At 38.6% G+C, this 27,563-nt stretch overlaps 1 protein-coding gene across 1 annotated transcript in view; it reads left to right on the top strand.

The window, feature by feature from the left end:
* The first annotated feature begins 1,810 nt into the window (after nt 1–1,810).
* The window catches only part of BMPR1B (bone morphogenetic protein receptor type 1B), a 418,596-nt gene continuing 392,843 nt past the window's right edge, over nt 1,811–27,563 (top strand). The window contains exon 1 of the mRNA XM_030865647.2: nt 1,811–1,867. The gene's annotated coding sequence lies outside the window, so the exon portion shown is untranslated. The remainder of the gene's footprint in view (nt 1,868–27,563) is intronic.

Genomic DNA, 27,563 nt, shown 5'->3' with positions numbered 1-27,563 from the left:
TCAAATAAAAGTTACCAGAAATTCACACAGTAGAGGGGATCAATTCAATCAGCTTGATCTCCTCTTTAAACCTAGTTAATGTCAGAAGATGGAGATGATAGGAAATTTGAGAACAATGAGGAAGGTAATTTAGGAGCAGAGAGAATTTGGTGGTAAGGGTGAAATGTGTGGATTCTACCTTGGGATTCTGGGGACAGTGAGATAATTGATTACTGGTACTAAGGATTAGAATGAAGGTTGAATAAGAGAGGTGAGAGGATGCCAATGACAAACGCTACCTGTTTTGGAAAATTTCTAGTGTTATGTCAAACAGAACTTTCCTCTTCCAGCCTGGCACCAGAAACCATAATGTAGGTTAGTCCTGGTACTATCATGGTTCAGATAATATCATGATTTGTTATGGGGCAAGTAGAGTTTTGTGGGGACCCTGACATGTCTTTGAGGAAAATGTGCCCACGTTTCACAGACTCATCAATAAATGCCTGGAGCACCACATGCTCCTGAGTGGGAGGTGCATAAAGTACATTTCTACACAATTGAATTTCTTATACGTTCAAAGGATTGTATTTAATGTTTAACATAAAATCATTTAATAGGAATAATTTAAGAAAAGGGAGGAGTTGAAAGAAAATGGTAGGCTAAGAATTAGACAATAGAAATAGATGTGAAAAAATTGGAAAACTGCATCAGAGTGAAATTGTATTAAATTATTTGAATCATACACTTGATGGTGACTAGAGAGGGTTTATCAATATATTTGGAAGATGGAAAAATTTTATAAAAGGAGGAAGTTAATTCTGGAGGATAGGCTGCTGAAAGACATTGGGAGGAAAAAAAATTGGAAGTTATTACATGTCTCCCTGGGAGATACAGTTGGCAAAATAGCTGATTTTAAAAAGTTAACTATTTTCCCCAAGTTTCCTGAAAGACTGTGGACTAGCTTGATTTATATTTACCTCTGCAGAAAATATTTCAACACTTAACGATTTAGCAAGGAAACCACAAAGACAGTACATACTTTTTCAAAATAAACATGTTAATTGTAAAATTTCATCAAATACAAATGGGAGGTGTTTTTCTTTTTTTTTTGACAATTTCAAAATATTTGAAGAAAGGAAATATTTCTTTTCCCTAGGAGGCCCACCTGTGTTTCAGGGTTCCTACACTCCTCGTCCAGAACTGCAGGCATAATTTGGCATGTAAGTGTATTTTTTACGAGGTGCGTTAACGTCTTATCAACTTCTCAAAAGTGTCAGGGGCCCTGAAGAGTTTCAGTCTACTGCGCTAGACAATCATCTTTGGGATCCCCTTCCGGCTCTCCAGGTACAGTAATCCTACGAATTTTTGTTCCTCAAACCTAGTTTTTTTGGTAACCCCTTCTTACGCATGACCGAGAAAGCATCTGTGATTGAAATCGAGGTGAGGCTCTGAGAGGCAGACTGAGCTGGGAGGGTCCCCCTCGATGCAGGGGACGCAGGGCAGCGGAAGGGTGGGCGGCACCGGGCTCCCCAGGTCCGCTCACCCTTCCAAACACGGGCGGCGGCTCTGGGGCAGCTCCAAGCGCGTCGAGAAGTGTAATCCCTCCGCTAAGTACTTGGCTCTCAGGCTCCAATCACTAGTGGGAGCTGGAGAGGGCAAGTGAAAAAAAAAAAAAAAAAAAAAATTCCAGAGGCAGCCGAGGAGCGAGAAGAAAAAAAAAAAAGTCCCGAGGCGGCGGCGGCGGCGGCCGAGCAGCCACGGCGGCCAGAAGTTGACGGCGGGTCCGGACGCGGGGCGCGGAGCGGGCGCGGGCCTGCGGGGCGCCGGGAGCGGGCGGGGGACCCGGGACCGCGGCGCCGAGGACACCAGCGCCGGGGCGCAGAGGCGGGTAAGGCGCGCGGGAGGGCGCGCGGGCGCCGTCCTGGTGTGCGGGGGGCGGCCGAGCCGGCGGGAGGGTGGAGGGCGGCGCGGGCCGAGCGGCAGCCGGGCGCGGGGCCGGGCGGGCGTGCTGGCGGGAGGAGAGCGGCCGTGGGGCGGCGGCTGCCCGCGCTTTGTGCGCTGGCGGCTCTACCGGGAACCCCGGACCTCGTGCCCGCGCCGGCAGAGAAGCGGGGGGCAGAGGCGGCCGCGGGCGGGACACGTGCTCCGGAGTTGGGGAAGGAGGGACGCGCCGAGGCGGGGAGTCGGGACCTGGGAGCAGGCGGAGGGCAGCCTCGGAGTCGGGGGGGAACTTCGCGGGCCGAAGCAGGACCCGCGGGCCCCCAGCTCCGTGCGGAGCCACCTGCCCCGGACGCCTCCCGAGACCCAGCCTCGCGGCGGAGAAAGTCCGCAGCGGGCTGGTCCCGGTGCCTCGGACCCGGCTTGACTCTGCTGCTGGTGCTTCTGTGCCTCAGTCTGTTGTTCTGTCTCTCTCTCACGTTCTCAGTGTTTCTCTGCCTTCTTCCTCCCATCCTCCCTTTATTTCTTTCTCCCTCCCCCCTCCCCCCGTTTCTCTCTTTCTTCCCACCTCCTTTTCTGTCTCTTGTCTCTCAATGTGTCCCTCCCTCTCGGTCTCCGTATGTTCCACCCTGAGAGCGCACACTTTCGGTGTCTCTCTCATTTAGAGGCTGACTTTCTGCTCCTTGTCTCACTGTCTCTCCTTTCCCCTATCTCTCGCTCTCTGCACCCATCAGTCTACTCGTCCGCGTTTCTGGCAGGGCTCCGTATTTCTGTCGGTTCCTGGCGGTGTTAGGGTTTTCGACATGAGACAAGATCCTCTGGAAGTTGTTCAGTGCGGTGCCTTATTCGTTTTGAGCTGCACCACTCCAGCTGGATCCTGGGTCCTTCGTGTTGGTTCTCCACAGACGTGGGAACACTGGTTTCCTTGAGTTATTAGGAATTGCTCTTTTCTCAGTCACCTTTCCACCAAGGTGAGGTCAGTGACTGAGCAGCCACAAAAGTGCCAGTGAAAGAAAACAGAAGAGAGCTACTTACTGCCCCTGACATATAAAGCGAGTGTACCAAACATATCTGAAGTGAAGCAGATACACCTGAGAAAAGATTCCTGGATTTTGGAAAGAAACAGAAAAGGCTCCACCAGTAGTGAGACGAATTAACTGAAAAGTATTTGAAAATAATTTGAAAGAGCACTTAAGGAAATTTCTTGCTATCCTAAACTGATGCCAACTAATAACTGTTTTCTTACATACATTTTTAGGATCCTAGTGACAGCTCTCTTAATTATTGTTTTGGGAAAATCGTGGGAAATGTCGTGTCAACTGGGACACTTGTCTTTAAGAAAATATTCCGTCTTTGTACTCTTATACCTCTTTACACTCTGGTGATCAAGAAGAATTATTTCTAACTGCAAAGAAAATAGGAAAGGATTTGTCAGTAATTTTAAAACACGAGACATTCCAGAGATCAATAATTTCTTTGGAAAACTTTCACTCTAAGGATGTTTTGAAGGATATTACATCTTAGTGAAATATGCAAGTTATTACACACTTAGTTCATTGTACGATGCAAAAAAAGGTTGTGTGCTGTAAGCAAATCATAGCAGCGATGGTTTTTTATGGGAAATTAATTGCTCTGATTTTCACTTGCTCCGTTTTCTTTAGTCATGCATAGTGTACCTTTGTTTTTAGCAAAATATGGCCTAGGGCTCTAAAACTTGATACAGTGTGTTATTTGTCCAATCTGAATTACCATTTAGAAAACCACCTTTTCCTTTTGGTCACAAGATATGAGTTGATTTGATCTCATTACTCATGTGCTGGGGTCTGCTGATGCATTTTAATGGCACTGATTTGTGATTTTAAATCAAAACATTAGTTTTTGGTGAGTTAAAATCTTGATTTATGTCATGTTAGTGAATCATCACTCTTTATAGGGGCTTTGCCACCTTGTCTGCCAGGTGCTGCATCGCATTTAGCCTGGGCAGGGGTGTCTGAAATTCCCTGTTAGATTTTTGTCCCTGAGTGTCGTGCTGCCTCTACTCATGATATGTTCATATATGCCCTTCAAAATGTTCCAGTCGTTAAATAATCTTTATTAAAAGGATATTGACTTAATTTTCTTCTTCATCAACGTTGAAAACTGTGTGAGATGGCCTGATAAATTTTTTTTGTTACAGTAAATGATTGTAGTATTTATTTAAGAGTACAAGGCAATTTAAAATGTGATTTTTGGGGGGTACATGTAGCACCCTTTACTTTTCCTCCGCGCTCCACTCATATTTATCATTTAAATCTAAAGTCGACTGTCATCTACTCCAACCCAGCAAAGCCTTTCCTAATTTCTGTAAGCCACCTCATCTCTGCCTCTCCGGCTTCTATGCACGCCTCCCTCAGTGTTCACCTCTCTGCCGTGTAATTACTTGCTTGGGTCACTCTCTGGCTGTTTTCTCATTGAGGTGGGATAGTGTCCTTTTCTTACCTCCTCTGCATTTCAGATGCCTGGCACATTACATGCCACGTGACACTCAAAAAATCCTCGAAGGATGATTTGCTCTCTTCCAATTTGTTTCTAACTTGGGATTCTAACCCTTTGTAGATGCACTAGCTCAAGGGAAATACTTTAGTGTGGTATCATAGTGGCACATAGACTGCGGGTTGAGAGAGTCGTAGAAAGCGTCTCATCACACAATATGAACGATGAAGCAGATGAGGACCAGAGAATTTGAAAACCACACTCAAAACTAGACAATGAAGCCACATAGGCTCTACAGCTGAGACCTCGTGTTATATTCACTGGGCCACAGTTCTCTTTACTGGACTCCTGTTTGCTTGCTTCCACTAGACGTGGATAAATGTATTATTAGGAGGAAACAATTGTTGCAACTCTGAAAATCCCTTCTCAGGCCAACCAATAAAAGTCATGCATGAAATGTATCAATCTGCAGTAACTCTTGTTACACATATGCATGGAGGTAATATTTGTCCTTGAGAACATTGCCTTCTAAGTGCTTTTATGTGTTAAGCGCCATTCTGCTTGCTAACCGTCATATTGGGCAGACTGATAGTTCTACCTGCGAAGATTTAAGCTCTCTGGACTTCAGTGGTCTCCTCTGTAACTTTCAGTGTGTATGTTGAAGAGGGGTGGGGAGAGAAAAACGACGTTTGGACCAGGTTAAGAGCTCTTTCTGAAGTTTTTCTTCAGAGACTACCAGTTTAACTCCCAGAACAACTGTAGATTCATCCCTTTTACATGTCAGACTTCCCTGTGAGCTTTTGTTTGAAAAAGGGCTAATGTAGTTTAAAAAAAGCTTGAAGACCACTTCACTTGTTTTCCAATCTCCCTTCCAGGTCTTGAATTTCATAATCAAGATAATTTCTAGCTTTTAAATCTGGGTATCTGGAGGATAGTTGATAAAAGTGTTAAGGATAGAAGGAGAAATTGCTTTTGCCTGAGAGATACTAATTTCAGGTTTCCATGGGACAGATTTGATGTGATGACAGAAATTGAAGCGGAGGTGTTATAATATATAGAGGCAGGCTAGGATTCAGGGGTGGGGAGGGGCCAGGGCTAGAAACATAGATTTCAGAGTCCCTCACACTTTAATAATTAAAATTAAGGAAAACTAAAACTTTTTAGGGGTAGAATCTGGAGAGAGAAGTGAAGATTTGGGGACAGGGACATTTGATGTTACTTCTGAGTACTTTTAAAGCTCATCTGTAGTATTAAGATAAAAAAGGTAATGCATGACTTACGTCAGGCAGTAACCTGTTTTAATGAGTTTTAGAGCATCTACTTACATGCCAGTTATCTTAATTACATTCATCTTTACTTAAATGTTTGAGAGCCTGCTCTCTGCCTGGTGTTATTATATACTTTGGGACATTGCAGCCATGAGAGCCCCAAGATCTTTGTTGTCACTGAACTCTCATTCTAGAGAGTGGAAATACAATGAACTATAAACAAGCACATGAGTAAGATAATTTTCAATAATGGAGATTGCCATTAGGAAACTAAGACAGGGTCATATGACAGCAAATGACTGGGGTTACTTTATATGAGGTAGCCAAGGAAGGCCTCTCTAAGGATGTTCCTGCACAAGAAAGAGCCAGCCCAGTGAAGATCTGGGAGAACTTCGGGCACAGGGATCATTAAGAGTGTCTCTAAAGCAGCAGTAAGCTGGGCACACTGGCAGTTAGGGGAAATGGTAGAAGTGAGGTCACAGAGACTGCCAGGCCCATGTTAAAAGGTATGCATTTTATTCAAAGTACATTTTATTGAACAATCCTGGAGGATTTTAAAAAAATTTCTTTTATATTATTTTTTAAATTTAATTTTTATTTCTGGCTGCGTTGGGTCTTTGTTGCTATGCATGGACTTTCTCTAGTTGTGGCGAGCGGGGGCTACACTTCGTTGTGATGTGTGGGCTTCTCATTGCAGTGGCTTCTCTTGTTGCGGAGCACAGGCTGTAGGCACGCGGGCTTCAGTAGTTGTGGCATGTGGGCTCAGTAGTTGTGGCACGCAGGCTCAGTAGCTGTGGCTCACGGGCTCTAGAACGCAGGCTCAGTAGTTGTCGCGCACGGGCTTAGTTGCTCCGCGGCATGTGGGATCTTCCCAGACAAGGGCTCGAACACGTGTCCCCTGCATTGGCAGGCGGATTCTTAACCACCGTGCCACCAGGGAAGTCCCCCTGGAGGATTTTAAACAGAAGTGAGCAAATGTGACTTAGCATGTCTGTCTGTAGTGTGAGCAAGAATGTCTGAAGATGATGTGGGAAGCTGTGAGAAGGATCTAGCAGAGTTTGGTGGTTTGGCCAAGGGTGAAACCCTCAGAGACTGATCAGACATTGTTCTTATCTGTGAGTAAGAGTCACTGGGCTGAATCACGAGTCATGGTGTGTGGTCCCCGCCGCGTGCCCCTGCAGTTGATCTACATTGCAGCAGTCCACTGGTTCAGTGGTTGCTTTTACTTTTATTTTTTTCTTATTTTTTAACATCTTTATTGGAGTATAATTGCTTTACAATGTTGTGTTAGTTTCTGCTGTACAACAAAGTGAATCAGCTGTATGTATACATATATCCCCATATCTCCTCCCTCTTGAGCCTCCCTCCCATCCTCCCTATCCCACCCCTCTAGGTGGTCACAAAGCACCGAGCTGATCTCCCTGTGCTATGCAGCTGCTTCCCACTAGCTAGCTATTTTATATTTGGTAGTGTATATATGTCCATGCCACTCTCTTACTTCGTCCCAGCTTACCCTTCCCCCCGTGTCCTCAAGTCCATTCTCTATGTCTGTGTCTTTATTCCTGTCCTGCCCCTAGATTCTTCAGAACCATTTTTTTTTAAGGTTCCATATATATGTGTTAGCATATGGTATTTGTCTTTCTCTTTCTGACTTACTTCACTCTGTAGGACAGACTTTAGGTCCATCCATCTCTCTACAAATAACTCAATTTCGTTTCTCTTTATGGCTGAGTAATATTCCATTGTATATATGCGCCACATCTTCTTTATCCATTCTTCTGTTGATGGACACTTAGGTTGCTTCCATGTCCTGGCTCTTGTAGCTGCAGTGAACATTGTGGTGCATGACTCTTTCTGAGCTTTTACTTTTAAATAGCAGACCTCGACAGCTTACAGTTCCCAGATGTCACCTCTTTACCTTCCTTCAAATATCTCCTGGGCTGCAAGCAAGCGTCTTGACTTGGAGGCAGCAGGGTGTTTTGGGAAGTGCTGTGATAAGGTTCTTTAGGGCTCAGAGTGACCTTTGAACCACCTGGGGGTGCTTGGGTCTTCCAGCTAACATCTCTGCACTTCATTGTGCATAAAATTTGTGTTCTGGTTACAGAGGAAAGGAAGCAAGTCACAATTCCTCTCATCATGTTTGAGTGTCATATTTTTGTACCCCTCAGCTTTGAAAACTTCACATGCTTCTTGAAAGACTTAACTGTAAAGTCCACAGTTTAGATCTGGATCTCACCCGTCGCATCCCAGCCCTTTCCAAAGAGCTGCTATATAGTAAGCATTTAGTAAATATTTGTGGAACGCTGTTGGATACAGTCTGTTAGAGACCCATAGTTTTGACTCCGCTGACTTTATTTTTCCTGCCTTTCAACAAGTATATGGCTGCATGTGCCTTCAACTTTAGAAGATAATAAGTAGCAAGTTTGGAAGTGATTTTTCTGCAGGTTGCATTTACTTATTGGCTAAGGGAAAAGAGACACAATCTAGTATATCTCTTTATAACATTTCTTGCTTGGCTGTCTTGAGATAAACATTTTCGTCATTTTTATAGCAGTTACATAGATATGGACTTAAACAAGTACAGACACATCTGTCACTAGTTAATTTGCTGATTTACGAATCTGAAGGGATTCCAAGGAAGTCTGTAATGATGGTGCCTTTGTCTAAATTAATCTCTTGATAGAAATCAGTGAGTTTCATCTAACTAATAGAATTTACAGCCATCTATAAAAGATACTAAATTATCATCGGTTTCTTTTCTGGAAACAGGCTACTGTTCTGCTGTTGTCCAATAAACATTTAGCCCTAATAGTACTCGTAATGGGGGATTATCCCCAGATCCTTCCTCTTATTAACAAGTGTAGTGCTCTCCTCAAATGGGCTTACAAACAGCTGGCATTACCTTGTTTTTATGTATCTAGCAGTTCTCTTTCATTGTTTCTTTAGATCCTTTTCAGTTAGTTAAGAGTCTCTTCTGTTGTCTCTTCCCGTCTAACTTTATTTTGCTAAAACCTCATGCATTATACCCATTGGCTTCTATGTCAGATATCTTCTGTTAGTCTTTCCAGATCTGCCCTCAACCCTTTTACTCTATGGTCTCTGCCCAGGACGATACCTGGCTGAACCATGCTGATTTCCAGATGCCTTAGGTCACTGGAGACCTCCAGTGGGAGATTAGGGGGAGGGTATTGATTCTTCAGTTTGCTCCTTCCGTGATCAGCTTGGACTGCCTGTGTCTCTGCACAGAAAGTCACTGCTTCTTTTCAGGTAACCTCTATGTCAGTCTCTCCCTCAGGAGTCCAGTAATCTCTGGAGTTAGTTCCTCTGCTCTTACTACCCTGATTTACTGCACTACCCTTCAGGTTCTTTTGCACTCCTACCTATACCTTATTAAATTGTTTGTTTGTAAACAACTCCTCTTCAGTTTATCAGAAGTTGTAACAGCTAAGGTCCCATTTTCTGTTGATTCAGCTTCTGAAAGCCACCTCCTTTTTGGAGCCTTCTTCGACTGATAAGAGCAGTTGGCTCCCCTTAACTCTGGACATCTGCTTTCCACCCCAAATTATATGCTTCTATCCATGCAGCAATGGCACAGAAAACTTACATTGTGTTATGTAAATACTTTTCTGTCAACCAGTTTATTGGCTTAAATTTTTTACTTGATAGTCTGTAAGCCTTCTACATATGTAATTTGGTTGTTTAACTTTTTTATTCATTTATTAACACAGTGCATATGTGTAGAGTCACTGTTGAGGTCCACGCACTGTGCTAGGCGTGGATGCAGAAAGGCAGATGTTTGTCCTTACTTGGGTTGAGGATTGGGAAGGGGACAAGAAATAAAAAACTACACATAATATTTACAAATCAAGTTTGTGATTTATTCAATGGCCACAGAGCGGTAAAACAATCTAAGCAAATTTCTCTCGTTTCGTAATGCTAGAAAATTTTAGGCCTAACACCGTTGCAGCTTGATTCAATCTCACCTCACGTTAACTGAGAAGTGAGAGTTTTGAAGCAGTATGAGCTGTCCGACTAATTCACATACACAGTTTACATATAACAGTATGTTTTACTTGATTGCATTGTTTTCATGATCTGTTCCACGGAACAGTGGTTTTGGGGAAGGTCAGGTTGTGTAGCCTAAGAAGGATCCCATGGGTGGCACCGTAGCCTCCTGCTGAACTGTGGAGACTCTGGAGTTTGCTTTTTTATCACTTAATAGGTGTGTGACCTTGGGCAAGTTAGTGAACCTTCTGTGTTTCAGCTTCATCATCTGTAAGCTGGGAATGACAATAATAGTGGTTACTTTATAGGTTTGTTTGAGGATTATAATGGTGAATATTTGTATAGTGTTGAGAGCAATGCCAGGTACACAGTAAACACCCCAGAGGCTTTCGATAAGTAAATAAATGATCAAAGAAATCTGGGAATTGCTGATATTTTTAAACTGAAGCCTTTTCTGAGCCTTAATTATGCTCATGTGCATTGTGACCATCCCCCAAAGGGGTATTTGACCTTGGGGCTTATACTGATATTGTCCGCTCCATATATCACTGGACTAATATTCCTCAGAACACACTTTTGGAAAAATTGATAAAAATAATTGGCTAAACATTTCACCAGTTTATTGTCTCCTGAGAGAGAGGACTTGTTCCTCTACCTGTCACACCTATTATAGAGTGGGGACCCAGTTCCTGTTCCCCTGTCCTTCCCCTTTTTTCTTTTTAAAGGTAAAATGAATGTTTTTCTTCATTACCCAGGGAAAGACTTCCTGCCTGTATAGATGTAAGTATACTCAGGGTCTCTGGGGCTCACTGAGCCAGGTCTTTTGAAAAACTACTTACTGTTACATTTTCCTAATAAAGAATACATATTCCTTGAAGTGAACTTGGGAAATTCAGAGAATTGTAGCAATTAAAATCACTCTCTTCTACCACACAGAAATAACTTCTTATTAACATTTTGGGTTTTTTTTTTCTTTACAAAATTGGGAGCATAATATAATATGGTTTTGTGTCCTGCCTTTCTTTTTCATTTGACTTTATAGAATATTCTCAATCCAAGCCATGTAGTGAGTTCTGGCCTTCAGATGATTGGTAATCTATATTTCAAAAGAGCTTCCTTCCTTATTTACCCAATTCTGTGGCCAGAGAAAATATGAAAATAAAATGGTGTACCTAGAACGAGTTTCTCATTTTAAGTATTCTTGGAAATTGGAACCACCTGGTAAGCAGTTGGCTCTTCTGTTTAAGAGACCTGAAGTAGGTGACCTCAGGTTGCTTCATTTATGAGTCATTCCAGTGTTCTAGCCAGCAGCCAGATGGACCCACAAGAATCCATGACCAGGCTGCTTTGAAGCCATTACTTACTCATCCTGAGTGACTGTGAGTGAACTTACGTAATGTTGAGATTAACTAGGAAAGTTATCCAGGGAAACCTGAATTATTCCAGAAGATATTTAACTATTATTTAATTTTTAAATGATAAATTTGTTCCCTCCATTGCATGATGGAGGTGTAGGATTCGAATAATATACTAATATGGAGGACAAACATTCTCTGAGTATTTTATCATGTCCTGTAATTTTATAATTTTGAGTGAGAAACAATGTTGCATTTATGTCAGTACATAAGGTAAAGACTTTAAAAAGACTAATTGTTGTAGGTTTTACTCTGTGTGCTTTATAAATGATGGATGCTGTTGTAATTAAAATATATCTGCTCAGTAAGTCCTTTTCCATTCAATATACTTCAACACTTTTGAATCTTTCTCTCAGGATTAAATCAATTATTCTTTAAAACACTTATCTTTAACATCTGTAGCAAATGAAAATATTTAAATTCTTTCTGAAGAAGAAAACCATGCTATACTGTTTAATTGAATTAAATTGGCTTTTCATGGAAATCTACCTAGGAGCTGTTTCTGGAACCAATTTGGAAAATGATCTTTGTATTCTGTGGCATTTATGTTTGATTATGTTTTTCTTAGTAATTCTCAATGGACCTGATTCACTCCTTGCTTCAGTCATCAAACAATTGCAATTTATGTAGGCAAATTAGGCATTTCCTACTCCATAATTATGCATATTTATGGAATAATGTATGCTTCCTTGTTAACTAAAGGGGGTGTAAGAAATTCTTAATTCTATAACTTAAAATTATCTAAATTTTATCATTTTTAGCATTCTGTAGAGTATGTTAAGACTGAGATAAAAGTCATATGTATAAGTTAACTTCTTCCCCAAAGAAGTTTGTTTTAACACCTTTTACTAATAAAAGCGGGTACTGTTGTTTCTAAAAATAGAGAATCCAAAGCTTCTTGTAAATATATTGCCTTGAAACAATCTGTACTTTAGGCATGTGAAAGATTTTGTGCATACATTTTCTGTACTACTTTTTTCTACATTCTCTCTTACATTGTTATTTCACAGAGCCACGAAGAATTTGAAAATTGCTCAGAAAAACTCAATTTTCAAGTTTTTTAGCTGCGAAATTTATCCTTTGTGATCCACAGCATGGGGATATATATTATATGCTTGGGCCAGGACTATGACTTGATGCCTTTATTTCTTGAATACTTCCTGCTTAGCAGTTTAAAGATACCGAAAACATATTTAGCGTAAGGAAAAAAAACAAAAAACCTTTGCCTGTATCTGCCACAATCTGAATTGTTGGAGTTGCAGCTCTTTTTCTCCTCAGGCCTGTGAATACATGAATGCTCATTTGTATTCTCTTCTACTCTCCACCTTCCCACTCTCCATCCACCCCTTACTTTTTCTCACTTTTGCACTTGATTTGAAAACACTGTTTCCTCTGACTACTTTTTCTGAGCTAGAGGGGATTAAAATATGCTCATTTCTATGATCCTGAACCTCTAGGATATTTTCAAGATCTTTCCCTAGCTTTACCATCCTCTGACTGATTAGAGTTTTGACTAAATTGGCATAACTGGAATTATGACTTGCTATTCTGTAGACATAATCTTAACATACTTTAATAATATTATAGAATGATAATAGCAAAATGCAATTCTATTTTATGAAATTACTTACTTAATTATATAATTTCACAAATACTATTTTTATGAAATGTCCATGTTTTAAACATTGAAAGAAATGGGTTCTCGTGGCTAAACAAGTTAAAAATGGCACATATTATATAGAACATATTGTTAGATATAACTTTGATCTAGACAGTTTTCATTCCTTTATGCATTTCTTTGATATGTAATGCAATTATAGATGTTTGTTTAGGTTTTTACCAAGTACTCTCTAGCTCCTATTTTATTTGAAATTTTATGTATTTATAATTGTGGTTTGAAAGCTGTTGTTATACGTTCTTAAACATTTTTCTTACAACTTACTAGCATGCAGCCTGGCTTACCATGAGACTATAAATTCCTTTTTTGGCTCATCTCTCCTAAACCTAGAAGGTATAATGTAGTTTTTTTTTGTTTTTTTTGTTTTTTTTTTTTTGCCGTATGTGGGCCTCTCACTGTTGCAGCCTGTCCCGTTGCGGAGCACAGGCTCCGGACGTGCAGGCTCAGCGGCCATGGCTCACGGGCCCAGCCGCTCCGCGGCATGTGGGATCTTCCCGGACTGGGGCTCGAACCCACGTCCCCTGCATCGGCAGGTGGACTCTCAACCACTGCGCCACCAGGGAAGCCCCTATAATGCAGTTTAACAATAATATTTTATATCTTTAGTTTGTGAATAATGTCTTTCTTACAAATGGAATTACTAGATATTTATGCACTACGAATAAACTTGATGCCATATGTGTCAAAGAGATAGTTTGAGTCTTGCTCTAAGGGGAAAGATGTTTAAAATCATAGATGATACACTATCAAAAAATGAATGCAGAGCATAAACAGATGGAATACGGGAATGACAAAATGAGAAGTCGATGAGCACATCTATGAAGTGCCAAGTTGAGTCAGTCTGTTATTCTGTCTTTAGGTGATGCCGTCAGGGAATATGTTAGGGAAGGGTATGACTGCTGTTGTATGGTTTCACTTTTAAGATTTAGTATTATATCCTTCAGATATCTTAGTTTTCCTCAGTGTAAACCAGTGCTCTCTTTTTTTGGAACTGATGAGAGTTTTTCAGTTTGTTTAACTTCTTGGCTTTATATTTGTGTATTCTATTTGAAGTTACAACAGCATTTGCTTAGTTCTCTATGTCTTGTCCATACTTTCCATTGTTGTATAGAGGCTGTATGTTTCCTTGTAACTGTCACCTTTCTAGACTGCAAGAATGCTCACCTGTCTTGTTTTTCTTCACAGGGCTGTCCTGTGGTCCACTTGATCATTTATTTTTATTTGTTTGGATTTTCCTCAGTTTCTGAGTCTTTATTTCCTCTTCTTTCTTGGTGAAATTAGAGTTATAAGTTTTCATTCTTTCATTTCAGCAGGTATTGGAGTGCTAGGCTGTGTTAGACTAGAACTGTATGTAGCGTTTTAAGTAAAAATGAACTGTGGTTTTAAATAGGAGGGAGAAACATGTTTTTTGTTCTTGAGTGGTATCAGTGCCATCGTTACCTTTGTTGGCTATGGGAACAATTAACACAGTGACTTCTATGCTCCTTTTTATGATAACTAAGGCCCATTTACCCTAAGAACTTCAGTCTCTGTATACTTCCTCCCCTACATGTATAACCCTATAGTTTTCCACTTTCAATCTTATTTGATGTTTTCCTCCTCGTAACTCATACAGTTTTGGAAATCTTGTAGGTTATCCCACTGACTTGGCATCTCACATACTGGAAAAGCAGTATCTTTTGCAGACCTGGAAAATTTAATCTGCATTTCCTCTTCTACATCATTTATAATGATGTTAAATAAGACCACTTCTAGCACCTTCCCTATCTGTAGTTTTCTTGCCAAAATAATGCTTTTTTTTTTTTAACTAGTCATTGTTTCTCCAGTTAAAAGTTCATCTAATCCTATAACGACTCAGTTCTTTTTAGTAACTTTAGTGGTAGTATGTTGTCAGGGGCTTTTTTTTTAAAAATAGGGTGGACTATATTTACTTTCTCCCTTGAGGTTCCACACAGCTTTTACTATGACAAGACATGATTACCCCTGAACAAAGTCAAAGCTAAGCCCCCACCCCCTTACCATTGTTTGCTAAACCCTTCTGTGAGCTTATGCTTTAGCATATATGGACCTCGCAAATTTGCCAAATTGCCAAGAAATAATTATAACATTGAATTGGGGAAATTTGAAAGGCTGTGGATGAAAGATGAAAGTTAGCATTAATGTTGATGGTTGAAATGCAATTACATATAAGCAAGCAAAAAGGAGTTTACCGTGTTTGAGACTTTCCTATGTTCCAGCCAATGAGCTAAATAAGCCCATCATGGTTAATACGGTGATTGTCATCCCTATTTTACAGATGAAGGAACTTAAGACATAGTGAGGTTCAGCAGTTGTTAGTCCAGGATTCTAAGATAGGTGTCTGATTCTAAATATGTGCTTAAATGATGGAGGGCTGTTAGAGCCAGGCATTGTGTTAGTTATTGATGATACAAAGATGAGCAGGACTAAGCCCGTGTGGTCCAGGAGCTTTGAAAGTCCCTTGAAGGAAGGAAGAGACCTATGCACAACTGTAATAGAGGTAATTGCAATGTGGAAGGTGTCGTGAGCTAAGTAAAACTTAAGTAAAAAGTTACCACATTTTGGGCTTCCCTGGTGGCGCAGTGGTTGAGGGTCCGCCTGCCGATGCAGGGGACACGGGTTCGTGCCCCGGTCCGGGAGGATCCCGCATGCCGCGGAGCGGCTGGGCCCGTGAGCCATGGCCGCTGAGCCTGCGCGTCCGGAGCCTGTGCTCCGCAACGGGAGAGGCCACAGCAGTGAGGGGCCCGCGTACCGCAAAAAAAAGAAAAAAAAAGTTACCACATTTTTACTTAAACTGACTTCCATTTGATCCACATTTTTTTATGTGTACATTTTTTTGTGAGGGCAGGGGAGATGGCAGGGGAGAGGGACGTGAAGGGCGTTAACATGGGTTAAATGTAGTGACATGTTTTAGCGGATTTCGGAAATCAAATAGCTCAGGCAGTTTGCTAAGAATATAGAGATGCAAATGATGAAAAATCATTTAAAATTGATCAGTTTATCTGAAATGACATTAATAAACTTAAAACATTATTTTGAAGGAAACACCATAACATATACCTAATGGTAAACATTGGATTTGGGGGCTTGGCAAAAGTTCGGTTATTGGGAGGGACCAGAGGTATCTACTAAAAATACGGTAAAAACCTTCCAGGAGAGTTTGATCTTGAAATAACTTTTTCTAACATTTAAGTGGACTCTGGGTCATCATCTGTAATAGAGATATCACCTATATTTTTTCTCTATTCTTAGTCAGAATGTGTTAGCGTGAAGATGAAATTACTACAGTGGTTTTCAAGGAATCATAAAGCCTCTTCTTTATTTTAAGCATAACACCTTTATTTTTTGCAGGTTTAAATGAAATGGGGTCTGTTGGCTGTGGCCGTGGAGCTTAGCTGAGGCAGAGTTGTTAAATTAAAGAAATCTTTAGTTTCAAAATAACCACATGAAACGTGTATTTGACATGGAGAAAAAATGCTATGGGGAAATCAAAGTTTAAAATGGACTTAGGCATTAAAAGTGAAATGGTAAATTTAAAAAATTGATGTTACAAATATTATATATATGTTAAATCAGCACATTTTTGCTAGTCCAGTAATCACCATTTGATTTTCTAAAGGCATACATATATCACAAAAACATTAAGTTACGGTACAATTTGTAACAAACAGAAAGCTTCCTTAGTGACTCTTTATATTCCAAAATACAATTTTTCCATTATGGAAAATTATATTTATGTTGCACATAAATAATCAGATATTTGCTTCACTAATGATCCAGATTATTGTAAAATCATGTTACTGGATTTAACGACGCGACCTCTGTTCTGTGACCTTGTGTATTCTGGAGGCTTGTTATGCATGTCAAGGGTATTTCCTTTTATTTGTTTTAATTTTACCTGCCACTTAAATCATTGAATGATCCTTCATAATGTTATTATGAAACCATATAATAAGGAAGGGCTAGTTGATTATTTTTTACTTTAACTTTCGTAATCTCATATAGTGCAAATCTTCTTTGTGTTCTCATTCCTCAGGTCAGATAATTCTTGTTTTGCAATTTCTCATCACAGTAATGGATGAGACAGAGTAATAATGTTTCAGTACATTTATTATTATTTTAGCATTTTACATCTGTTCGCTCTTTCAAGGGGGGAGAGGCAAGTGGTATGTTGAAAACAGCACACGATTGGGAGATAGGTAAGGCCATAATTAGTTTTGGAACCTGAGACTGATCACTTAAATAAAAGACTGACCAATTCTCTAAGGTCTTTCTGGCTTGAAATGCTATCATTCTATAACCCAAATGGGCAAATCTTATCATGGTTAATAATTACAGTATGGCGTTAGTTTCTTTAGAGCAAGGCACTGTAACTGATTTGTCTTTGTTTTTTTCCTTCAGGTGGTTTTTGGAATTTCTGAGACAAAACAGTGTTCACAAATTTAAGTCCTTTCCAAACCTAATCACCTTGGGTGTTTTATAATTCTTCACATGAGAGACTTATACTTACAAATCATATAATTATTACTATGTACCATTCTATATGCTTTTATAAATAAACCTTTTACTTGGGGGTTGTAAATAATTTTGGTTAGTAGGAAGTCACTCTGCAATTAATACTGTTGTACTACTTTCTTTGAATTATTTTCTAAGAACTTTAAGGCAGTTGTTGAAAATGGTTTTGTTCAGAAACCAGGTTCAGTTTGCAGTTTGACTGTATTGGATTATAGTGGCTAATTTTACTAAAGGTAGAATATGCAGAGCATGCCATCAATATGATAAATGTGATTTGGTGGTTATAACTCTTCACTAATCAGAGATTGTTTCTGTGTGCCTTATTGGTTACCTTTGTTTCTGTGATGCCGCATACTAAGTATTCTCTTTTAAAGCCATTTCTAATATAAAAGCAAGGACTGAACCAGGTTTAGATGTGCAGATAACCTGATTCTTTCTATGAGAAGTTAATGCCCATTCTATTCTCTTTCTAAAATATTCTTTTTTCATATTGTTCCAGGATTGGTTTAATGTTCAGATTCCTTTAAATGTCTAGGCAACTTGATATATTCTTATTTTCAAGTTGATTAGTTACTTTTAAGAACTGTATTTTCTTTTCTTTTCTTTTTTTTTTAAAGGCTGGTAGGATTTTCTTTTTATTTATTTTTGGCGGCGTTGGGTCTTTTGCTGCATGCGGGCTTTCTCTAGTTGCGGCGGGTGGAGGCTACTCTTGGTTGCGGTGCGTGGGCTTCTCATTGCGGTGGCTTCTCTTGTTGCGGAGCACGGGTTCTAGGCACGCGGGCTCAGTAGTTGTGGTGAACAGGCTTAGTTGCTCTGCGGCATGTGGGATCTTCCTGGACCAGGGCTCGAACCTGTCACCTGCCTTGGCAGGCGGATTCTTAACCACTGCGCCACCAGGGAAGTCCCAAGAACTATATTTTCGTATAACAGTCAACTCCATTATTTTTATATGTGTGAAGATTTAAGTGGTAATTTTAGATTATCCATAACAAATTTTTAATCCTAGTGTGCTTCTGTGCAACTTTCCTTATAGTATGTCAGTATGTGTTGCAAGAATCTATACTAAGAGGAAAATTATGTTTACCAACCTAAGTAAAATAAAATTGAGAAAACAAAGCCCCTAAAAATTCATCCTAGAGCATTTACCGTTGATATAAAGCAGGAAGCCTCCACTGAAAACTATAGAGTTGTTTGTTTTACATGAACTGTTTGCTGTTATGAGATAAGGGAAGCAAGATAAGGAAAAAGTTGACGTTCTTAAGTAATGCTGAAAATGTTTTGTCCATAGTGAATGGATTAGAGTTCATGATACTAAAACTCTTGAATCAAAAATGAGAAAGTGTGAAACGAGTAAGGCAAATCCCCTTCATATGGACTCGTCGTCTTGGAAGTTGGGAAATGAAAACAATAATCTGATTACCTTTATGCCCAACATTTATCACTTTACGTATGAATTTCTCACACTGATAGTATTGCGCTTTTTCCTTCTTTGGAAAATTGATTCATTTTCAGAAGAGGTTCTGTTAATCCCATTCTACTGGATTCATTTTCTTCCTTTACTCTGTTTGTACCTTCTTCCATTCTAAATGCTCTGCACTGTATCCATTTATAATTACTAGTTTCCTGAATTGTTAGTGTAATTAGTATCCTCACCAAAAACTGTCTTCTGTTTCTCTATTTTCCTCATATTTCACAATTTGGAATATACCATAAAAGATGTTTGATCAGTGTTGATCGACTGATTGCCTTCCCTACTTTGTATGGATATAATCTTTATTTCCTTGTAATTATGGAAATTTTCCCTTCGAGAATATGTGAGGAGCCTTAGTGTTTTTAAAAAATGTACCATTTGTTGTGTTTGCTGTATAAATACATTCTAGGGCATGAAATGGGGAAAAATTCTCTTCTGTATTTTGACTAAAGCCAACATAGATGTTCTGCACTGGACTATGCAGTCCGATACCTGCATTTGTATCCTGGCTCTTCCATTCATTGCCCTCATCTGTGAAATGGGGAGAGTAGGAGTACTATTCAGTAAGGATGCTGTGGGAGTTAAGTACCTAGAACTCTGCCTGGCATACAGTCATTGTTCAATGAATGTTCACTCTTGTCCTTTATTTTAGATGTCTTTAAGTGGCATTGGCACTCAGCCTACTTTTTTTTTTTTTTGGCACTCAGCCTACTTTGAGGTACCTGTATGATATTGTTCTACTAAAATGGAATGAAGAAAATTTACAAAGCTGATCGATCAATTTTCATGAGAAATAATTCTCTTACAAAATGCTTCCAAATGCAAAATGTTTTAGGTCACACATATTCTTATGAAAATATAAGTGCCTAGTTAGAAACAAGAAGCTCTTAGAAACAAAGTATTTCCTTCCCTTTTTATTCATTTTGGGATACTTCCATCTTTATTTCAAATGCTTACTTCTAAAAAAAGGTACATATAATGAAATAAGAGGATAAATTGTGTGTTTTTATTAATTTGACATTTTTGCTTGATGATTTATGAAAAGTCTGGTTAAGTTTAGCATTCGTGGAGCTTGAAGAGATGTTAGTATTAAGCAAGCATTTAGTTGCATGACATGATCAGTTTACACTATTGCAGAACCTTAATTAAAGTTTTATTAAACTGTGTAAACCATGATCTAGTTTGGATTTGAAAGTAGATAGACATCTGTTTCAAATATTATTACTACAGTTAGAAATTAATAGCTTTTTTTTCTGAAAGTCTCAAAATTGCCCTTTTGAAACTTTTATTTCTGTCTCCTATTCTCCTATTCTATGTATTAAAATAGTTTTTTGAGATGTTAAGGGTATTTAAAAAATCACATTCATAACCTATATAATATCTGTACAAAAGGAAAGCCAAGGAAGTGTTTGGAAGTACTTTATGGAAGAACAAAAAAACAAGACTCCTCTTTGTTTTATGTTGAAAGCAAATTTGTATAGTGATGCATCAGAGGCGTTTAAGCCAGCTTTTTTGATTGGGGACCTTTGTGCCCTTCTCCCTCCATCTTTCTCTTTTTTCTTTATGAAGTGAAGGCTAATTCTAGATAAATTTGGTGTCATTTTACTCCCTTAGCAATAAGCAAAAGTGCCCTAACTTTTTTCTTTGCCTCAATGACATTAGAAAATTCTTCAGCAAATGTACTTCTTTAGTTGGTTGTATATATGTTTTATTCTTAATTCTGAAAAGGAGTCTTTGTCATACTGCATTCAGAATACTTAATGCTCTCTAGAGAAGAAAACATCAGAATTTAAATTTTCTATTAAACCATGCTCATTAAACTGGTAGGAAAAAAGCTTGTGATATCCCAAAGTTCAGAATTCATTCTGATTCAAACTAATTATTAAATGAACATATTTTTGATGGAAGCTTTTTAAAACATAGGAAGAGGTCAAAAGGAAAACTGCACTACTTAGAGTCTGTTATTTGTTATTTTGATATATTTCCTTCCCTCTTTCTTATGTATTCTTAGATTTTAAAAAACTGTGAAGTTGTCATCTTAATTTTTCCTTGAAATTACATTATGAATATTTTCTCATCATTAAATATGCTTCAAAATATTTTAATGACTGGAAAATATTCATTTTTAATATTTTATCCTGTTTTTCATTATAAATAATACTGCAGTGAACATCTTTAGGAATAGATATTTGAATATTTTTATGAAGGCTTTTATATATAACACCAAATTGCTTTCCAGTGAAATCATTCTAATTTATAATCCTACCAGCAGGATATCATTTTAATTTTACTCATATTTTTAGGTATGTTAGTAAATATTTCAATTATATCCATTAAATTTCCATAAGGTTCAGAAAAAGACAAAACAAAATGTGAAAGACCCAAACAATAAAGTAGTTTTGAATAAATGGGAACGTGCTTCATGTTATTTTTGTTAAAAAAAATCAAAAACAAAACAGGAGTTTTTACTACTTAGAAGTACTGACCATTACTCTTGATATATTAAAATGTGTAAAATAAATACAAATTAACTCCAATCATTTGTTTTTTGTTTTGTTATTTTGGTTCTTTGTAACAACAGGAATGATTTAAGGAAAAAGCAATTAATTTACACAACCCTTGAAGTCAAAGGCAGAAATGACCTTAAGAAAAAGATCTCATTCAAGTGATTTGATATGTAAAATAAAATGTAAGACGGTTTTATGCTTTGTGAAAATGCCCTTGTATTGTAGCAGAGCTGCAGAAACTAAGTTGTCTGATTCCTGTTCTTTTTTTAAAATGTAAGTTTTAAAATGAAACATTTCTTCCACATTAAAGGGTACATAACACATGTACATTTTAAGGAATGATAGAGTGAATGTTTTTACATCTACTAGTTTATGAAACAAAGTAATACCAATGCCTTTTAAGCCTCCTGTGTACTCCTCAATTACATTTTGCTTCTGTCCTTTCCATCTGAATAGACACTAACCTGAGTTTTATCTTCATTATTCACTAATTTATTTATTTTTTTTTACCGTATACCTGTGTATCCCTAAACAGTGTATTTTTGAGCTTTATAAAAATATCAGTATATTGTATATTTTGTATACAATATACAATATATTGTATACAAATATCAGTATATTGTATACTGTATACAATATATTGTATATATTGTATACAATATATTGTATACAAATATCAGTATATTGTATACAATATATTGTATATTTTTACTTTCCCTCTCTCAAACTTAACGTGTTTAAAATTTATCCATGGTGCCCAAAGCTGTATTTCACTTATTTTCATTATTCTGTGATATTCTTTTGGTGAATAGACCACAGGTTAGTTTGCCATTTTCTTGTTGATGGTTTTTTCTTAGACTTTTGCTATTATAAAAAATGATGTTATGGGCTTCTTCTGTTGTCTCACTGCACAGGTACAAGGAACATGGGATTGCTTGGTCACAGAAAAAATGCATTTAAAAATTTTAAGATCATGCTCTATTGTTTTCCAAAGTAGTTCAAACTCCTGTCAGCAGCATATAATAGTTCCTGTTGTGCCACCTCCTAACCTATGCTGCATACTGTCAGATTTCTTAAATATTTTCTGATATCCAAGATTAATGTGTTATTAAGATCGTATTTTTAAATTGTGAATACTGATTTTTAAAAAATGAATTAAATGCTTTGCAAATATCTTCTGACTTGTGCTTTGTCTATTTTATGTTTGTATGGCAGCTTTTAACCACAGAAGTTTTCAATTTTAATGTACCCAGATTTTCCAGTCCTTATTGCTTACATTTTCAGTCCCTTGTTTAAGTCACTGTTGCTTACCCTAAAGTCATAATGATATTCTTTTATATCCTTAATCCATCTGCCATTGAATATTGTGAGGTGTGAGTTAAGGTCCAATTTAATTCTGTTTCCACATGTATAACCTTGTTATCCATTCATTTCAGAGTGACTGTCCATTTATTTCAGCTCTTTTATATATGTGTATGTCTATATGTATGTTATAAATGTTTACTTGTATGTTATAAATGTCTGTGTGTTATAGATGTAATGTGTCTGTTATACATGTCTGTATACTATATATGTGTCTGTATGTATATATGTGTATATCTGTTTATGAGCTTTAAAATTTTGTTCCATTGGTTCTGTTTGTCTATTGTAGTAATGCTACACTGTCTTAATTATGAAAGTTTATTGTGAGTCTTTTTTTTTAATTGAAATATAGTTGACGTACAATGTTAGTTTCAGGTATACTACATAGTACATTATGAATGAATACCACTTTAAGTCTAGTAACCATCTGTCCCATACAAAGTTATTATTTGAATACATTATTTGAATATTGATATTTGAATACATTATGAAATGATTACCACTTTATAAGTCTAGTAACCATCTGTCCCCATACGAAGTTTTTACGATATTATTGCTCATAGTCCTTATGCTTTATATTACATCCCTGTGGCTCATTTATTACTGAGGGTTTGTACCTCTTAATTCCCTTCACTTAATTGCCCGCCTCCCAGCACCTTCCTTTTTGGCAACCACCCATTTGTTCTCTGTTATCTGAGTCTGTTTTCCTTTTGTTTTTTAGATTCCGCATATAAGTGAGATCATATGAGATTTGTCTTTTTCTCACTTAGCATAATACCCTCTAGATCCATCCAGGTTGTCACAAATGGCAAGATGTCGTTCTTTTCTTATAGCTGAGTAGTATTCCTCTGTGTGTGTGTGTGTGTGTGTGTGTGTGTGTGTGTGTATCACCTTTATCCATTCATGTATTGGTGGACGCTTCCATATCCATGCTGCAGTAAACACTGGTGTGCCATATATCTTTTTGAGTTAGTGTTTTTTTTTTCCTTTGGGTGAATACCCAGACGTGAAATTGCTGTGTCATATGGCAGTTCTATTTTTTAATTTTTTGAGGACCCTCCACACTGTTTTACCATAGTGGCTACACCAAATTACATTCCCACCAACAATGCACCAGGATTCCCTTTCCTCCAAATCCTTGCCAACACTTCTAATTTGTTGACTTTTTGATGGTAGACATTCTGACAGGTGTGAGGTGGTACCTCATTGTGGTTTTGATTTGCATTTCCCTGATGAATAGTGATGTTGAGCATCTTTTCACGTGCCTTTTGGCCATCTGTACGTCTTCTCTGGAAGTAGGTCTAAATGATTATTCAAGTTGATGATCTCTCAAGTTCAAACACATTTTAATCACCCTACTTTATTCCCCCCTCACATTGAATATGTTTGACATCATATTTGACATCTTTTTATGTATCCCTTAACTACTTGCTGTGGATATAGTATGATTTTACTACTTTTGTCTTTTAACCTTTCTGCTAGCTTTCTAACTGGTTAATCTACTACCTTTACTGTATACTTGCCTTTACCAGTGAGATTTTTCCTTTCATAATTTTCATATTTCTATGTGGACTTTTCTTTTTTGACTAGAGGAGTCCCTTTAACATTTCTTATAAAGCCAGTTTAGTGGTGCCGAACTCTTAGCTCTTTCTTATCTGTAAAACTCTTGATCTCTCCTTCAAATCTGAATGATAACCTTGCCAGGTAGAGTATTCTTGGTTGTAGGTTTTTTCCTTTCCTAACTTTGAATATATTGTGCCACTCCTTTCTGACTTGAAAAGTTTCTGCTGAGAAGTCAGCTGATAGTCTTATGTTCATTCCCTTGTACGTAACTAGTTGCTTTTCTTTTGCTGCTTCTAAGATCCTCTCTTTGTCTTTAATTTTTGCTACTTTAATTGTAATGTTTTGGTGTGTTCTTCTTTGGGTTCATCTTCTTTTAGACGGTCTGTACTTCCTGGACCTGAACGTCTGTTTTCTTCCCCAGGTTAGGGGATTTTTCAGCTGTTACTTCTTCAAATAGATTCTTAGCTCACACCCCCTCCCCGCCCATCTCTTTCTCCTTCTGGGACTTGTATAGTGTAAATGTTAGTACATTTGGTGTTGTCCCAGGGATCTCTTAAACTATCCTCGTTTTTTAAAAATTCCTTTTTTTTTTTCTGTTCAGCTTGAGTGATTTCCACTAGTCTGTCTTTCAGATTGCTAATCCATTCCTCTGTATGATCTAATCTGCTGGTAATTCCTTCTAGTGTATTTTTTTTTTTTTGCGGTACACGGGCCTCTCACTGTTGTGGACTCTCCCGTTGTGGAGCACAGGCTCCGGACACGCAGGCCCAGCGGCCATGGCTCACGGGCCCAGTCGCTCCACGGCATGTGGGATCTTCCCGGACCGGGGCACGAACCCGTGTCCCCTGCATTGGCAGGCGGACTCTCAACCACTGCGCCACCAGGGAAGGCCCCTTCTAGTGTATTTTTAATTTCAGTTGTTGTATTTAGCTCTGTTTGGTTCTTCTTTCTATTTTTTAGCCCTGTTGGAATTCTCGCTGTTCATCTCCTTCTCCTGAGCTCATTAAGCATCTTTCTGATCGTTACCTTGAACTCTTTAATGGATTGATTGCTTATCTTCACTTCATTTGTTTTTTTGAGGTTATGTCTTGTTCTTTTATTTGGAACATATTCCTGTCTTTTCATTTTCCCCAGTTTTTTGTATATATTTCTATGTGTTAGGTAGGTTGGTTACATTTCCTGATTTGGAGAAGTGCCCTTATGTAGGAGGTAGCCTGTAGGACCCAGAAGCATGCTCCCCTGTGGTCAGTAGAGCTGTACGCTCTAGGGGTGCCCTCATGTGGGCTGCGTGTGCCTTTCTTTTGTGGTGGGAATGACTACTGTGGGTTTGTTGATAGGCAGGGCTGGTTCCTGGCCTGGTTGGCTGTGAGGTCATGCCTTGTGCAGTGGTTGTGGGCCTGCTGGAGGATGAGGTAGGCTTCCCATATAGCTGTTTACACATGCTGGGGGTGGAGCTTGGGGCTGGTGCTGGCCTGCCAGAGGGTGGGGCTGGGTCCTCAGCACTAATAGGCTAGAGGAATGATGTCAAAATGCTGCTCACCAGTGCTGGAGGATGAACTCTCAAAAATGTCTGCTACAGCATCTCCGTCCCCAGGGTGAGTCCCAGTTGCTGCCTGCCTCTCTGGGTGGCTCTCCAAGATCAGCAGGTAGGTCTGACCCAGGTTCCTTTGTGCACTGGCACTTGGAACATGTGAGGTTTTGTGCATGCCCTTTAAGAGTGGAGTGTCTGTTTCTTCTAGCCCTCTGGTTCTCCTGAACATAAGCCTTGCTAGTTTTCAAAGCTAGATATTCTGGGTGCAGGACTCCTGGGCTGGGGTGCCCAGTGTGGGTCTTGGACCCCTCACTTCTTGGGGAGGACCTCTATAATTGTGATATTTCTTCTGCTTGTGGGTCACTGACCCAGGGGTGTGGGTCCTGACTTCACCACATCTCTGCCCCTCGTACCTGTCTCATTGTGGTGCCTTCTTTATGCCTTTGTGCCTTCTTTATGCCTTTCGTTGTGGAAAAGCGTTTCTGCTAGACTTTAGGGTGTTCTCACAGATAGTTACTTTATAAATAGTCATCATTTTGGTGTGTCTGTGTGAGGAGATGAGTTCAGAATCTTCCTACTCTACCATCTTGGCCACCTCCTTAATTACCTTCCTAATAGACTGCTGTTTGGTTGGCTAATGTCCCATTTAGGATTTTTGCATATGCGTTCATTAATGACATTAGCTTTTTTCTCGTCATCAGTTTTATTGTTCCCTGTAACACTCTCAGCCCTAGGCAGCCATTAATCTAATTTCTGTTTCTATACATTTTTCTTTATAGATGGTCAGTATAAATGCAGTTATTCAATATGTGATCTTTTGTGACTGACGTTTTTCACTTAGCATGGTATTTTCAAGGTTCCTCCATATTTTAGCATGTATTAGTACTTAGTCCCTTTTCGTTGCCAGATCGCATTCTACTGTATGGACGCACCACATATTTATCCATTTAGTAGTTGATAGAAATTGGAGTTGTTCACACTTTTAGGCTTATATTAATAACACTGCTACTAACATGCATGTCTAAGGTCTTGTGTGGGCATGTGTTTTCATTCTCTTGGGTGTATACATAGGGGCAGAGTTACCAGGTCATATGGTAAACTCTATATCTAATATGATGAGGAATTTCCAGATTGTTTTTCAAAGTGGTCCCAGCATTTTACATTCCCACCACCAGTATATGATTGTTCGAATTTCCTTATATCCACATCAGTATTTATTATTATCTGTTTTTTTGGTTATAGCCATCTTAGTGGGTGTGAAGTGGTATCTCATTACGGTTTTGATTTGTAGCTTCCTGATAGCTAGTGATGTAATCATCTTTTCATGTGCTGATTGGCCATTTGTGTATCATATTTGGAGAAATGTCTATTCATATCCTTTGCCCATTTTAAAATTGGGTTATTTATCTTTTTATTAAGGAAGTATGTGTTCTTTACATATTCTAAATATGTCTCTTATCAGTTACATGATTTGCAGATCTTGTTTCTTAATTCCTGAGTTGTCTTTTTCACTTTTTTCATGGTGTCCTTGGAAGCAAAAGTGTCTTTAATTTTGCTGATGTCCAATTTATCTATTTTTTGTTAGTACTTTTGGTATCATATTTAGAGACCATTGCCTAATCCCAGGTCATATATATTTACACCTGTGTTTTCTTGTAAGAGTTTTCACCCTCATACTTGAAAGATAGTTTTGATGGATACAGGATTCATGGTTGACAGTTTTTTTCTTTTAACACATGGGTATTATCATCCCAGTGCTTTTGGTTTCCACTGTTTCTTATGAGAAGTTACCATTAATCTCATTGCAGTTTCCTTGCACATGCAAAGTCATTCTGGTGTAT

This window comes from Globicephala melas, chromosome 5, assembly GCF_963455315.2.
Source record: "Globicephala melas chromosome 5, mGloMel1.2, whole genome shotgun sequence".
NCBI classification, from domain to species: domain Eukaryota; kingdom Metazoa; phylum Chordata; class Mammalia; order Artiodactyla; family Delphinidae; genus Globicephala; species Globicephala melas.
The sequence above is the reverse complement of the archived record's forward strand: the minus strand, read 5'-3'. Positions and strand labels throughout refer to the sequence as shown.